General features: G+C 46.6%; 1 protein-coding gene across 3 annotated transcripts in view; it reads left to right on the top strand.

The window, feature by feature from the left end:
• Window positions 1-14,189, top strand: part of ripor2 (RHO family interacting cell polarization regulator 2) — a 48,462-nt gene that overhangs the window by 13,081 nt on the left and 21,192 nt on the right. The gene's annotated exons all lie outside the window — the stretch shown is intronic.

The raw sequence follows: 14,189 nt of genomic DNA, 5'->3' as shown, positions 1-14,189 counted from the left end.
TGTACAGTCTTTCAAAATCTATTCCTGGACAAACGGTGACTTTGACATCTCTGACGATTTAATGAGCCAATGAAGCTCATGCTGTTTAGAAAATTTGAAGCATTTCAAGTGAAAATATCCAAAGGAGAAATCTCTTCTGGGGCGAGCAATGATTGACTTTGATATGGTTAAGTGGAAGAGCTTTTCTGTATGTTCTGGCTGTGGCTAAGCTGGTTAAAGAGTTTTCCCAGTAGAGCGAGCGAGAGGGAGTGTGTGTGTGTGTGTGTGTGTGTGTGTGTGTGTGTGTGTGTGTGTGTGTGTGTGTGTGTGTGTGTGTGTGTGTGTGTGTGTGTGTGTGTGTGTCTGGCGAACAGTGTGTAAGACCTTGTTGTGCTCTCCATCACCTCTCTCTCTCTCTCAGTCCGATCCCTCCCTCTCTCTTTAACTCTCTCACTGTTTCCCAGTTTCATTATGGTCCCACCCAGGAGCCAAGTTTCCTTCCTCTCCAAATAATTTTTATTGCCGTATTTTTCGGTGGATGCCAGTCACGCCCTTGTGTTCCTCTGAAAAGAAAAAATACAAAATGTTTCATTTCTTTATTTTTCTTTATATTTAATAATCCACATTTTTGTCGATGAAGATGAAAGCAGAGGTCATGCTAAGCATGTGGCCAGGTGGCATAAGCAGGTGGTGTTGTAGCGTTTTTGTTATTGTTGTTGTTTTCTACAGTAGGCCTATTGGGACTCATATCCAACCACGTCCTGTCTATAAACACCCACTTGTGTTCTTTTAGAATTTTCGTGTTGCATGTGAATAACAAGCCTACACCAGTGCCTTCCCCCCCCCCCCCCCCCACACACACACACACACACACACACACACACACACACACACACACACACACACACACACCCTCACCCTCCCTCCGTCCCATGTGTCCGTCTCGTAGCCCCCCCAGAGAGATGGTGTGGCCGTGATGGATACGTGGGCCTTGCATTCCTATAGGAGGAGTGTCTGCCCTGGCTTTCCACAGCTGATAGTTATTAATCTAGGCGTGTGTAGGCTGCTACGAGCACTTCATCTTGAAGAATGAAATGTCTGGGGTTTTAAAATAACAACACGGTAAGAGGCCTTAAGCATCAGGCCCGGGCCGGGGGGTGTTAATGGGGATGGTCTGAGAGTGAAGGGTAGTGATTTAGTGACTTAGTTTAGTGCGAGCAGATAAGAGTGGCGAGGAGACAGGAAGAGAGTGGAGAGTGTGGGCTATTTTGAAGGGGCGGGTTATCTGGTCGTCCTGGGGGGTTTCCGGGGGGCGCTGGGGGGGGGTCTGCTGGAGGGGTCTGCTTCTCGTGTCACGACACGTCCAACTCTGAGACCCCCAGAGCCAGCCCCACCTCAAAGTGTGAGGAGGTGGGGATGGCCTGCGTGTTTGTGCGTGTGTTTTGGTGGGGGGGGGGGGGTGGAAGCTAAGTGGAGGGGTGTGTCCAAGGTATTTAATGCTGTGGAGGGCTGGAGGGGGGGGGGGGGGGGGGGGTGGGGTCAAGGGAATGGAGGGATGAATGCAAGGGAGGAGCGGAGAGGAGAGCTTAGGATAGCTGGAGGGAGTGGAGGTCTCAGAGGGAAGAGAGGAGGAGGTATTCCAGAGGAGTGGCAGAGAAGTGATGTGGGACAGGGATACATAAACGGCTGACATGACTGAAACACATTTTCGCTCAGCTGTCCTCGAAGGCCTCTCTCTCTCTCTCTCTCTCTCTCTCTCTCTCTCTCTCTCTCTCTCTCTCTCTCTCTCTCTCTAACTGCCTCTCTGTCCTCCCACTCCAGTCCCTTGCGGAGGGTTGAGATTCCTGCTGTCATCTGTGTGTGAGCGTGCGTGGCTAGCGATAGCCTGTCGAATACTTGGTTACCGGGAGCTTTGGCTGGATTATGGCAGATGGTTTCTTTGCCTGAGTAGTAGTACATGATGTTTAATGTCTGGGGGGGGGCAAATGTTGGTTGAAGTTAGTTCAAGAAAGAGAGTTTCTGACGGCATGGGTGGGTGTGTGTGTGTGTGTGTGTGTGTGTGTGTGTGTGTGTGTGTGTGTGTGTGTGTGTGTGTGTGTGTGGTGTGTGTGTGTGTGTGTGTGTGTGTGTGTGTGTGTGTGTGTGTGTGTGTGTTCAATGGCTGCAGGCACTCACATTGAACACACACACACGAGTTGTCTTCAATGGTCTCCGTTTGTCCCCTCATATCAATCCATCTTTAACTAATCCCTGGTCGCTCCTTCTCTGGCTCCATTTTATTTTATTAATCCTCTCCTCCAAGCATATAACCGGTCACGGGAAAGACACAACAGACTCACGCTGGCTCCCACATCACATGACACATGGTGTATGACCTACTAACAAACACACACATACAGACACACACACTCCTGGCGTCAGCCACCTCTGTCCAGAACAGCTGGGCACTAGAGACGGCAGCGTTAAGCGTTTCAGCGTGACTTTAAGCTGATTATCTAGTCTGTGTAGGGTTTGGTCTCTGGGTCTGGTCTCGGTCTCCCACTTAGTCACCCCGATGCTGGTAAAGGGGGTACTAGTGTCTTGTACTCTATTGTGTGTGTGTGTGTGTGTGTGTGTGTGTGTGTGTGTGTGTGTGTGTGTGTGTGTGTGTGTGTGTGTGTGTGTGTGTGTGTGTGTGTGTGTGTGTGTGTGTGTGTGTGTGTGTGTGTGTGTGCGTGCGTCACAACTGCTGCCCCAGGGACCCGTCTTGTCATCGTCATCACACACAGCTGATCTAGCCCAGTGTGTGTGTGTGTGTGTGTGTGTGTGTGTGCTGTCTGGGTGCCTCTTGAGATGCTCTTGCATCAAGTCCTCCTGTACTTGAATGTTCCCTTCCTGTTCTCTGTGTGTGATGTCTTTGTGGTGCGCGTACCAAAGTGTCCACCGCGAAACACGTCTTGTTTCCGGCTGCAGGCTATTTACAATACGTTGAGTGCGCGCTGCTTTGCGTTGCGTTTATGGGTGCTTCACCACGTCTCGCTCAGGACTTGCCTACTACTTAGTCATTCAGCAGATGCTTTTAGCCAAAGCCACTTACAATGAACATTATTTTGGTTACACGTCATGAATGAGCACTTGTGTATGCTCACTGTGGACATGGTGTTGGAACCCTGAATCTTTTGGCTGGCAATCAAACTCCCTGGCCCCACCACTGGAACACAAACCGTAGCTACTATACTCCCTGGTTAGTGTGTGCGTGTGTGTGTGTGTGTGTGTGTGTGTGTGTGTGTGTGTGTGTGTGTGTGTGTGTGTGTGTGTGTGTGTGTGTGTGTGTGTGTGTGTGTGTGTGTGTGTGTGTGTGTGTGTGTGTCGGTTTTTATTATTACCCATTATCCTTTGGGGTTGAGGGCGAGGGTGTTATGACAAATGACCGGGGGTGGTTGGAGGTTGCGGGGCTTGTCCTCTTACTGCATGTCATGTTCCTGCCTTGATGACTGTACGTGCTCTGTTCTCTGCCTTGCGGGCTGTTTGTGCTCTGTGCTCTGTGCTCTGCTCTCTGCCCTGCCAGCTATAGCCGATCAATCTGTGTTTTTTCTCAGACATGATAACGTCTGCTATGTTCAGCTTGGCTTTTGTTCTCCCTCTTTCCACCATAAAGGGTTCTGCAGTCAGTGGAGGGGGAGGGCACTGACAATGCTGAACTATAAAGGAAGAGCAGTGTGCGACCTTTTGGATGGTACATATTGGGGACAGGTAGATGTCACCTGATCACTTCACCCTGGGCATGCTGGGAATTAGCTCCATAGGCAATTCACTGCCCTGTTTGATTGATTCATTAATTAATCACCTGATTTGGGCGTATTAAGGGACACCGATGCCAGATTGTTTTTTTTGTGGTTTTTTTGGGAATAGGAGATGCTTATCCATTCACTTTCCAGTGTCACGTGCGTCTTATATCAGCTAAAAGATCAAGGATGATCATCTTTCACAATGGATTCCCTTCTATTATGGAGCAAGGAAATTGACAAGATGTCATTTAGTTTTTTTGTGCAGTCATAAAATAAATGAAAGACAACCCTTGAACTGACGATGACCCGCCTGGTCTGAGGAGTCTCAGGCGTTGGTCCTCGGCCCCCGGCCAGCTCTCTCCAGACGGTGCACGGCGGCTCTCGAGTCTTGACCTGCTTTTCATTCACCGGATTTCCGGTGGCCCTCAGCACATCAAAGCTGAAATGCAGCGAGAACAACGCAGAAAAAGGAAATAAATCTCCAGAATTAATCCACCCAGCAGGAACATACTGGGGCCAGATGAACAGGCTGGTACCGGTTGAGGAGGGGAGGTGAACCGGTTCACGGACCCTTTCTCCTTTTATCTGCATGGTGGTACGATGAATGTGGATAAATCCCTGCTTATCCCCCCCCCCGCCCCCTGCCCTGACAGCTCCTCCAATGTGTTCCCTCGTTCTTCACCTCATGTCGTCTTCTCTTGTGCTTTGTTTGTCTTTTCATGAGTCATCCTTCTCCTCCGAGGGACTGCATCACAGCCTCCGTCAGACACACACGCACACGCGCTTGAACACGCAAGCACACACAAACACTAGCGGCCGGTAACACGTCGCACTCGCACTCTTTTGGTTTAAATACAGGACTTTATTTCTTCAGTGCTGTGTGTGTGTGTGTGTGTGTGTGTGTGTGTGTGTGTGTGTGTGTGTGTGTGTGTGTGTGTGTGTGTGTGTGTGTGTGTGTGTGTGTGTGTGTGTGTGTGTGTGTGTGTTCCACCATTTTCTTGCTTCTGTAACATAACTGGCTATGATTGGATGCTTGCCATTTTGGGGGACTGGATGGTTATGTACACAAACAAGTGGGCATATTACAACTGGTGCTTTCTGGGTTTCTGTATAGATTAGCCAAAACTGTAGGGGTTTTAAGATACAATTAGGCTGGTTTAGTGTTTTTACGATATTATACAGTGCGTGTGTGTAACTTGTTATTTAAATGGGACCACACACACACCTCAAGGCTCTTTTGTTACTCCGTCTGGCATATCTTAGGCATGGAGCAGTAAGGCTCCCGCTATCTCCTCATCCATCTTGGATCAGGGAGGCTCAAACAGGCCAAACACACCTTGCGGGTTTTCCGCGTGTAAGCAGAAACCTTCAGTGTGCATGAGCCCTGAGTTTCACTTTTTAATGGCCCACTTGAAAATGGTAAGAAGATCCAGACTGAGTGTAATCCCTTATGGGGATTTATTTATACAGAAAAACACACCGCTGGTTAAAACTGAGACGGGAGACAATAACGCTATCGCATCACCCTACAAAGCTCTGTTGTTCTGCTGCCTGCCTTTACCTCTCTCTCTCTTTTGTATTTCCTGCTAAACAGCAAAAAGCTGTTTTTTGTTTTTTCCTAGTTAAAAAGCAGGATGGTAAGGACTTTGTTATGGCAGACAAAAAGGCCACATTGAATAAAGAACGGCTGATCTGACCAAACGCTGTTGAACCGTGACACAGAACTCATTTGTGATGAGGGCAAGCTACTCTGTGCACTCAAAATCGGATCACCCAACTGTAAGAGTCTTATGTAGGAAAAACATTTATGCCTTGCTTCAACGCTCATTATTAAATCGCCCTAGGGTTATGGTTTTGCCTTGTTGGACTTTAAATCGAGCCAATTTAAATATTCAGTAGTGAAAATGAAATATCACAATATAGATATATTTATATATATTTGTTTTGTTGTTAAGATTAAGATAATATTTCCTCACTATTTAGTTCACATTTGGAAAATGTTGGAGGCATTCAATAGTTTGTGGTGTAGCAGAATTTACTTCATTATGAAATGTTACCAACCATCTTTTCCCACGGAAGGCTACTGGTAACTTTAGGTTCAGCGTGGGATGGCAGCTTGTGATCAGTTATAATCACAGTAGTCACCACCACATAAAGGAACGCCTCTTTCATCTAAAACCAACAAGTGGGGCAGAAATGGCCCGATAATCCCGTTTGGGTGTTCACCGCATTCCAGCATTTGTACATGATGTAGCACTACTAAATGACTCCATTGCCTCATTAACACATTGTGTTATATTGGTGTATTTCATGCTAAGGTGTGGTTAGAGTGTACTCCATTGTCTTTGGGATAAGGGGAGGAAGAAGACTGAGAGGTCTTCCACTGTGTCAGTTCTGAATTCAATACTTCAATAGCCTCACCATTGGGAAGGTTCCAAGAAAAGGGGATGGTTAATTTGAGTGTTTGAGTGCGGTTGTATCATACCTGCCTTGATGTGGAGGAAACGGCTATGGGATGGGCTAATCCTTTCATTCAGCCCTGGTATAATGGTTGGTGATTCGCTACTGTAGCGATACCTACTGTATTGACATTTACAGATAATATCAGGGTTGGATAGGATGAAAAACATACATCAGTAAATCTGTAAAAAATACTTAGTTTAAACTATGTTCAAATGTCATGAAAATATTTGTATAAATTGTATAAAAGCGTCCGATAAGACTACACACACATTTTCCTAATTTGAAAGTGTGTGGTGGTCATCAGCACGTCTAAATGTCATGCCTCAGTCTGGCCTTGAAATTCCCCAGAATGCACTGGTCTGCCACAATAAAAGTGATCTATAATTAGAATGGAGAGATTAACACTGCTGCCCAAGCAGTGGAGTAAACACGCTGGTAGGAGTTAGAAAGTTAAGTTGCCTTTTAAATGCCACTGAAAAAACAGAGGAGCGAGAGATGAAGACCAGATCACATGATTCATTCATGTTAAAGTGTGTGTGTGTGTGTGTGTGTGTGTGTGTGTGTGTGTGTGTGTGTGTGTGTGTGTGTGTGTGTGTGTGTGTGTGTGTGTGTGTGTGTGTGTGTGTGTGTGTGTGTGTGGTTTCATGTGCTTAAGGGCGATAATGGTACAATCCTTGCACGCAATTGAGCACAACATAACCATTTTCCAGATAATCAAAACAATATACCCAAGGACACGCGCACACACTGATGCAGACTGTCTCATAACCCTGCATTGAACTCCTTGCCTCATGGACCTGCTTCAAGTGTGTCAGTCTGGCCATGACCAGAACAGAGCACCGCTGATCAGATCACATGATTTCATTAACTCCCAGGGGACTCCTGTTACTTACTGTTTAAAATGAATGTACGGTACCTGGAGTCCACCTTTGACTGTGTGAGGTCAGAATTAATTGGCAGATTGGGCGGATAAGACACTGGGCTCATAGCTTTTGGCAAAACGGCAATATAAAGCATTCACAAACGCTTCGTTTACCTCGATATTAAACCATCATTTTTAAAATGGATTCTGCTTTTCAAATACCCAGTTTGCTAAGTGGATTTCTTGTTTTTCAAATAGTTTTCGCTCCTCAAACTGAAGTGCATGTTAGTTGGTTGGTTTGTTTTGTCGCATGCATGCGATGGATGAGATGCTTTGGGGGTTTTGAGAGCAGAGACCGGGCCCATCCGTCTATGTCAAACGTGCCAGAGCGTGTTTGTTTTTATGTTTCTTTTCTTTTCTGCTTTTGTTCACCGGTGACAGGTGTCAGGTTGTTCCGGTCACACTTCGTTTTGCTTGGTTCTCCTACTGGTATTTGGTCTGTGCAATCAATTCCCTGTAAACACATCTTATTCTAAATAATCTGTGTCAATGTTCCTGTCTTTAGCAGTCACTAAGGACCATGCATTTTTGCGTAATATCTCACATCTCAAACATACTCCACATCACTGAGCAATGGTGGGTTTCCAGGAACTACAAAGCAGTCATTATTTGGGTCGGTGTTCCCCCCATAGAGGGGCCATTTGTCATCCGAAGGTGGCGGCTCCTTAGAGATTGTTATCGTAGCTTGATGCATGTTCCCTGGTTCAAAGCTTCCACTGAATTCCAAACACACAAAGTCACAACGTATGTAACGAGACTCCTCCTCACACCTATGGCGTGAGTGGTGTATTTTCAGATGCACGTCTTTTTGAGCAGGTAGGGGATTGGTGCTCAAGGATGGCAAAATTGAACTTAACCCTGGGATTCAAACCCAGGATTAGTAAAACACCCAAACCAATAGACTATCCTGCCAATTGTGTGTGCGTGTGTGTGTGTGTGCGTGTGCGCAAAAGTCAAATGTTTTTACAGCAGATAGATAGATAGATAGATAGATATATCTATATCCCTCTCTCCAGTAATATCTCAACCTTCTTTAGCTAAGTTCTCTTATTCTAATGGCTGTTGTTCTCCAGCTCTTGGGCCCATTCTAAGGCCTCTTAGTGAACATTAGTAAGGTGTCCAGCTGTCTAAGCACTGCTCCTTGCAGGGAACCACATAGTAGACATAATCAGGCAAAGTGGCCCTGAAGTGCTTCCAAAGAAAAACCTGTCTTTCATTTCCGTGGCCATCAAAGGCGATGAGTCATCTCAAAACGGTCAATGATTAATTAATTAATTAATCTAAGGATTAAATGTCTATTATTTATTTATTACACCGATTCCATTTGTAGCGTTTTCAATGTCGCACAAAAGACCTAATGGCAGTAAATATGATCAGCTGTAACGTGTATGGACGTGTTTATGTCCGCATGTCGAAGGTAGATCTCTCCCAGTAGATCAACCCTAACCTGCCACCATGTTCTGGTTGGTTTATCTAAAAAAACATTTCTTGACTTTGATGAACAGATTAGTCGGCGGGTGAATCAAAAACATTCTGATTTTTTCTTCCGTCTGCTGGGTCCGTTATGGTCGCTGGCGTCCTGGGTGCTGTAACGTAAGCTCCAAAGATCAGATTCCCAGTCAGTGGTCCAGACATATGATCCCTTCTATCCCCACGCCGTTTGTGGAATCTAAAGCCGAATCAGAGTCAATTCTGGTTTGCGTTCAGTAGGCCTACCGCCGTGGGATCAAATGAGGAGAGCCAGAGTGGGCAGACTGTGTGTTTTGGATCATCAACATCATGAGGGTCTTGGCAGCGCATACAGTCAGAATCAGCTGCTATTGGCTGTGTATTTGGATGTAGATGTATGTCGTTTTCCAGATGCGTTATTCATGTCGCTAGTAGTCTATTCTTAACATGCTTGGTATATTATATTATATTATATTAACATACATTATACCAGATCTGAGTTGAGCATTTCACTGATGGGTAAATATTATCCTTGTGTATTTTCATTTCTTAAATGTAATCAGTGCTCCGCTGCTGTGTTTTTGAGCTCTCTGTGGTGATGTTTTCAGTCAACTGTCTAAACTGTCGTATTGGTGCCAAGCTAGCTCCCCCTCCTGCCCACACTAGCTAGCTAGCGTCATCTCTTTCCCACTCCTGTCTCTCGCTCCTGTCTAAATTAATATCCAGGGGCAAAATCACGCAGGGAGGAGGATGATGGCTCTTCGTTTCAGATTCAGTCTGTTTTAAAACATAAAACAAGCTAGGAGAGACATTTTGTACCACACTTCAAATATGTTTGTTAATTGGCTGACATTTGATGCCCTCTCTATTTATTAGTAAGTGGATATTTTGAAAGGGGTTGAGTGTGTTTTGTCCTACAGGTTGGCCGTTAGCAGTTCATTTTCTTTTTTTACATAACACACTTGTCTGCTGTTGCCATGGTGAAGGCAATTTATACAGGCGGTAAGATTAGCCATTGAACAGGCACCCTGGGTTCAGTCTGAGGTTTATGTAACTTTCTCACAAATACACACTGAAACACACACACACATACACACACACACGTTGGAGGGGTACAGTAGTGGGCATAAGAAGCAAAGACTTGGCTGCGCATAAGCGGTGTCAACGGGTACTTAACCTGAGACGGAGAGGAGCAAGTCAACCGGGGGCGGAGCCAGCGAACCGGGGGCGGAGCATGTCGAATATGCAGACGGAACAGGAGGGGAGGAGAGGAATACAAGGGAGAGATGGGGGGGAAGAAAGTGGCTGAATGGGATGCGGCAAATTAAGAATCAATGTGAAGTGGCTAAACTTGGTGACATCAGCATATGAGGAAAGGTGATGATGATGATATATTAAATGGCCCACACAGATTTCCTGGTGCAGATGGGGTCTCCGCCAGAAACTTAACATTAATATCATAGACCATCGACATGCACCCACGTATGCACACAGGTGCACATACACATAACCAAACACACACGCACGCAAACACACACTCAAACGTATGTAGACATGCACACTCTCCTTGGAGGTCCCAGGTAAGGAAAAGTACAACCACACACGGACCTAATAGCTTGCCTTCTTTTACCAATACATACTTGTCTTCTAGCTAAATTAACACAGGCACATCAACTACCCACTCATATGATATCACACTCTGTTTCTCTCTCTCTATCATGTATTCAGGTGTTTAAATGCAAGCACACACAGGCACTGAAAATTGGGCGAGCAAATTGATATTACCCTGAGCTCTCCTGCTCTCTCCCATGTCCTTTCTCTAACCTTTGTGTGTGTGTGTGTGTGTTGCCATTCATACATACATCTTTGTGTGTGTGTGTGTGTGTGTGTGTGTGTGTGTGTGTGTGTGTGTGTGTGTGTGTGTGTGTGTGTGTGTGTGTGTGTGTGTGTGTGTGTGTGTGTGTGTGTGTGTGTGTGTGTGTGTGTGTGCGTGCGTGCGCACGTTTGTGTTGCAATCCCGCCAGATTGCTTTTCAGAATACTAATCAATTTGATGCTCGCATTTTACACACACACACACACACACACACACACACTAACACACACACACACACACACACGAGCGTGCACGCAGTGTGCACTTGGTGGTGAGGTGTGATCTGTGAATGGGTCGGGGGAGGCTGTTGTATTGAGCAGCATGGTGACGCTGGCACCCAACCAGGGGGCTTGTGTTCCCTGGGAAAAGCTCTTTAGATGAGAATTGACACTGAAGGGGCGTGTGTGTGTGTGTGTGTGTGTGTGTGTGTGTGTGTGTGTGTGTGTGTGTGTGTGTGTGTGCGCATGTGTGCACCTTTTTGTTTGGGCTTTTTTCAATAGAGAGCAAGGTTTTGCGCTGCTAATCTATGGGAGAGACGGTTTAGTTGTGTGCGGTGCCGTGAGAACGTAACAACACAATGTACCGCATACCAACCTCATGTGTTTATCACTCGAAATACTGGTAGATAGAGCATGAGTGGTTTAATCAGAATAGCTACTGATGGCATCAGATAATATAAGGTTATATTATAATGAATATACCAAATATAACATTATAAATAAATGGTAAATAGGCATCTACAACCTCGGGTTGGAACATGAGAGCCCAATATTTCTTAAAGGGCTGGGCAGAGCTGTTCAGTGGTTCAGTGATGATGGGAAAGTCAAAGCGACCGACCGTACTCCGGCTGGCCCATCGTTCAGTATTATTCCTTTTATTCCTGTCCCTTTAGTCCCTCTGAACTGCTGATGGGAGCGTTCAGGCCGTTCTGAACTGTGAAATTGCCCGGGTCATTTGTGAAGATGCTGTCCTGTCATGGCCCGGCACAGACTGTTCTGGAGTCAAGCTTGTAGCACATAAAAGGTTGTAGAAAAATACTTACTTAAAAGGCGGTTCAAAGCACGACCTAAATAGTTTGCCTTTCACGACGACCATCTTTGCCTATTTTCGGATCACAAATATACACACCTATGCTTTGTATGTTTTCTCTTCTCCGAGAAGCGGAGAGAGCGAGTACGAGAGCGAATCAGAGCCGTTAGGTCCACCGGTTCAGCCCAAACAAACCCAGACGGGCCAAACGTAACCATTGTCCGCGGTCATTCATTTGCACAGTTTCACCCGAGCAGTCAAGAGTGAGCCCCACGGCCACAGCTGTAGAGCCACCCTATAAATAGCTGGAACAGTATCGTTCTCCCGTGCCTATTGTCCCCCCCCCCACCCCCCCACCCACCCATACACACAGGCTTGTGGCACACTATTGTGTGGCGCTGATGTCACCGGCTCTCTCTCAAGCTCCCGGTTCCGCTGTCGGGGAGCGGGGATTGGGATACTGGCTGTCAAGGCTTTAGAGAGAGAGACTACATGACAGTCTCCTCTTGGGGGGGAGGGGGGGGCGCAGGGTGCTCCTGCATTCCAATTTGTATGTTGACACTACCCCCCCCCCCCCCCCCCCCCCCCATTCCTTTCCCTCCAAATTCAGTGAAAGCCCCCCTCACACCCCCCCACTGCGACAGAAAGATGTATGGATGAATGGCAACACACACACACACACACACACACACACACACACACACACACACACACACACACACACACACACACACACACACAAATGTCCGTTACCAGCCAACCGGCAGAGCCCAGACCCCAGGAGGAAGCGTGTGTGTGAGCCCCCCAGCAGCGAGGGCCACCGTCGGGGATGGAGAACAGGCCGCCCTTTGTCCCCTCGGGTCTCGACCGTCGTGTGAACCTGAAAACGAGGAAGGAGCAGAATGACGTGTGATGATCACCATGTTAGAAACTCCACGTTAGGAGATCGCCCTCTGGGTGCAGGCTGGTGTGATTCAACCCTCAAGTGCACTACCCCTCTCCCCCCCCCCCCCCCCCCCCCCCCCCCCCCCGCAACTCCTCCCACAAGCTATATGCCTTGTGTGTGTTGGGATCCGGGTTCGATTCCGAGACTCGATTCCGATTAACTTAAACGCTCCTCTTTGCTGTTTGTCATCACTGTATTGTACACTGGAGGGGAAACTCTCCCTCAGGTTTTTGTTATCTTTAGTTTGTGAGGACGAAGAGTAACCCCCCCCCCCCACACACACACACGCACATGCTAGGTGGTCTCCAGAGCTTAACAGCCAGGCAGACCACAGATTGACACCGGACCCCTCTCTGTTTGGACCCACGTAAACTGCAGGGCCGCTAATGGAGCCTCGGGGCTCGGCTTACAGCCTGGTCAGGTGCAGCCATGCTGCGGTCAGCATAGCGTAGCACAGCATAGCATAGCATAGCACAGCATAGCATAGCACAGCATAGCACAGCACAGCATAGCATAGCACAGCACAGCATAGCATAGCACAGCACAGCATAGCACAGCATAGCATAGCACAGCACAGCATAGCGTAGCACAGCATAGCATAGCACAGCACAGCATAGCATAGCACAGCACAGCATAGCACTATCCTGGTTCTACCAGACTCTCGTACTTCACTTAATTTCATTTCATTAGTACTGAAGGGAAATTCAAATTGAGCGGAAGTACTTAGGCGGGCGGAGCCAGGCTAGCATAGCACAGCACAGCATAGCATAGCGAAGCATAGCATAGCACAGCATAGCATAGCACAGCGTAGCATAACGTTGTGGACTGGACTGGAGGCTCTGTACGGTGGTGGTTGTTGAAGGTGAAATGCGTCCCAGACAGTGCAAACGTTGGTAGCAGATGAGTGGTGAAGAAGTGGAGGGAGTTTATCTCTACATATTGTGTTTTTATCTAAACACAGTCTCTACTGCTGCAAAGGAACCGTTGACTGCAGATACCCTTCAGATGACCGGAACATCTTTGACTCAACCCTTTTTTTTCTTACAAATGTACTTTTTATCTTTCCAGTTTTTGATTTATATCCACCTAAATATATTTATTTTTAATTATAGAAAATAGTTTGTTTTTGTATCACTGAAGGGTCATTTGAACTTGAGCATGTTTGCCGTTCCACATGATTCACATCCAAGACAAAGTGCCAAGAGTGTCAAGGCTGTGTTTTAGTTCCCCCATGGGGGCTGTAAAGCCCATTTTTGAGTTTTTCTCTTGGGCCCCTAACCCTTCAGGCTTTGATGTTTTCAACATCATTATCGTTTTATTATGTGGTCGACCATTCCACTCCTATAAGTGTCTCTCTCGCTGCTATTTTCTCTGCAGCATGAAGCGCATTGAATTAAAAAAAACATAAATGATCTGAGCGGGTACAGGGCTAAATGTAGACGCTCGTCTTTTCAAAACCACAAAAGTGTTGTCGTTGACAACTCCATCGGTCTTCCTTGAGAACCTAATGCAATGGCATTGACTCTCTGACAGGAGATTGTGGCTAATTATAAACCCTCGATACAAATAGACCGTCTTCAAAGACCACATCAGAACACAGTACAGTGTTGTTCTGTGTTGTGATGTGTCTGAGGGTTTGATAACTGATACCAAAGGTTCCCTTACATCATCACACGCAGGACAACGTGACTGCAAACAAAAGCTACGGCCAACAAAAAATATCATATGACAAACAATATGGTTTACCCACGCACCAAAA

The sequence above is a fragment of the Gadus morhua genome, chromosome 22 (assembly GCF_902167405.1).
Source record: "Gadus morhua chromosome 22, gadMor3.0, whole genome shotgun sequence".
Lineage (NCBI taxonomy): Eukaryota > Metazoa > Chordata > Actinopteri > Gadiformes > Gadidae > Gadus > Gadus morhua.
The sequence above is the reverse complement of the archived record's forward strand: the minus strand, read 5'-3'. Positions and strand labels throughout refer to the sequence as shown.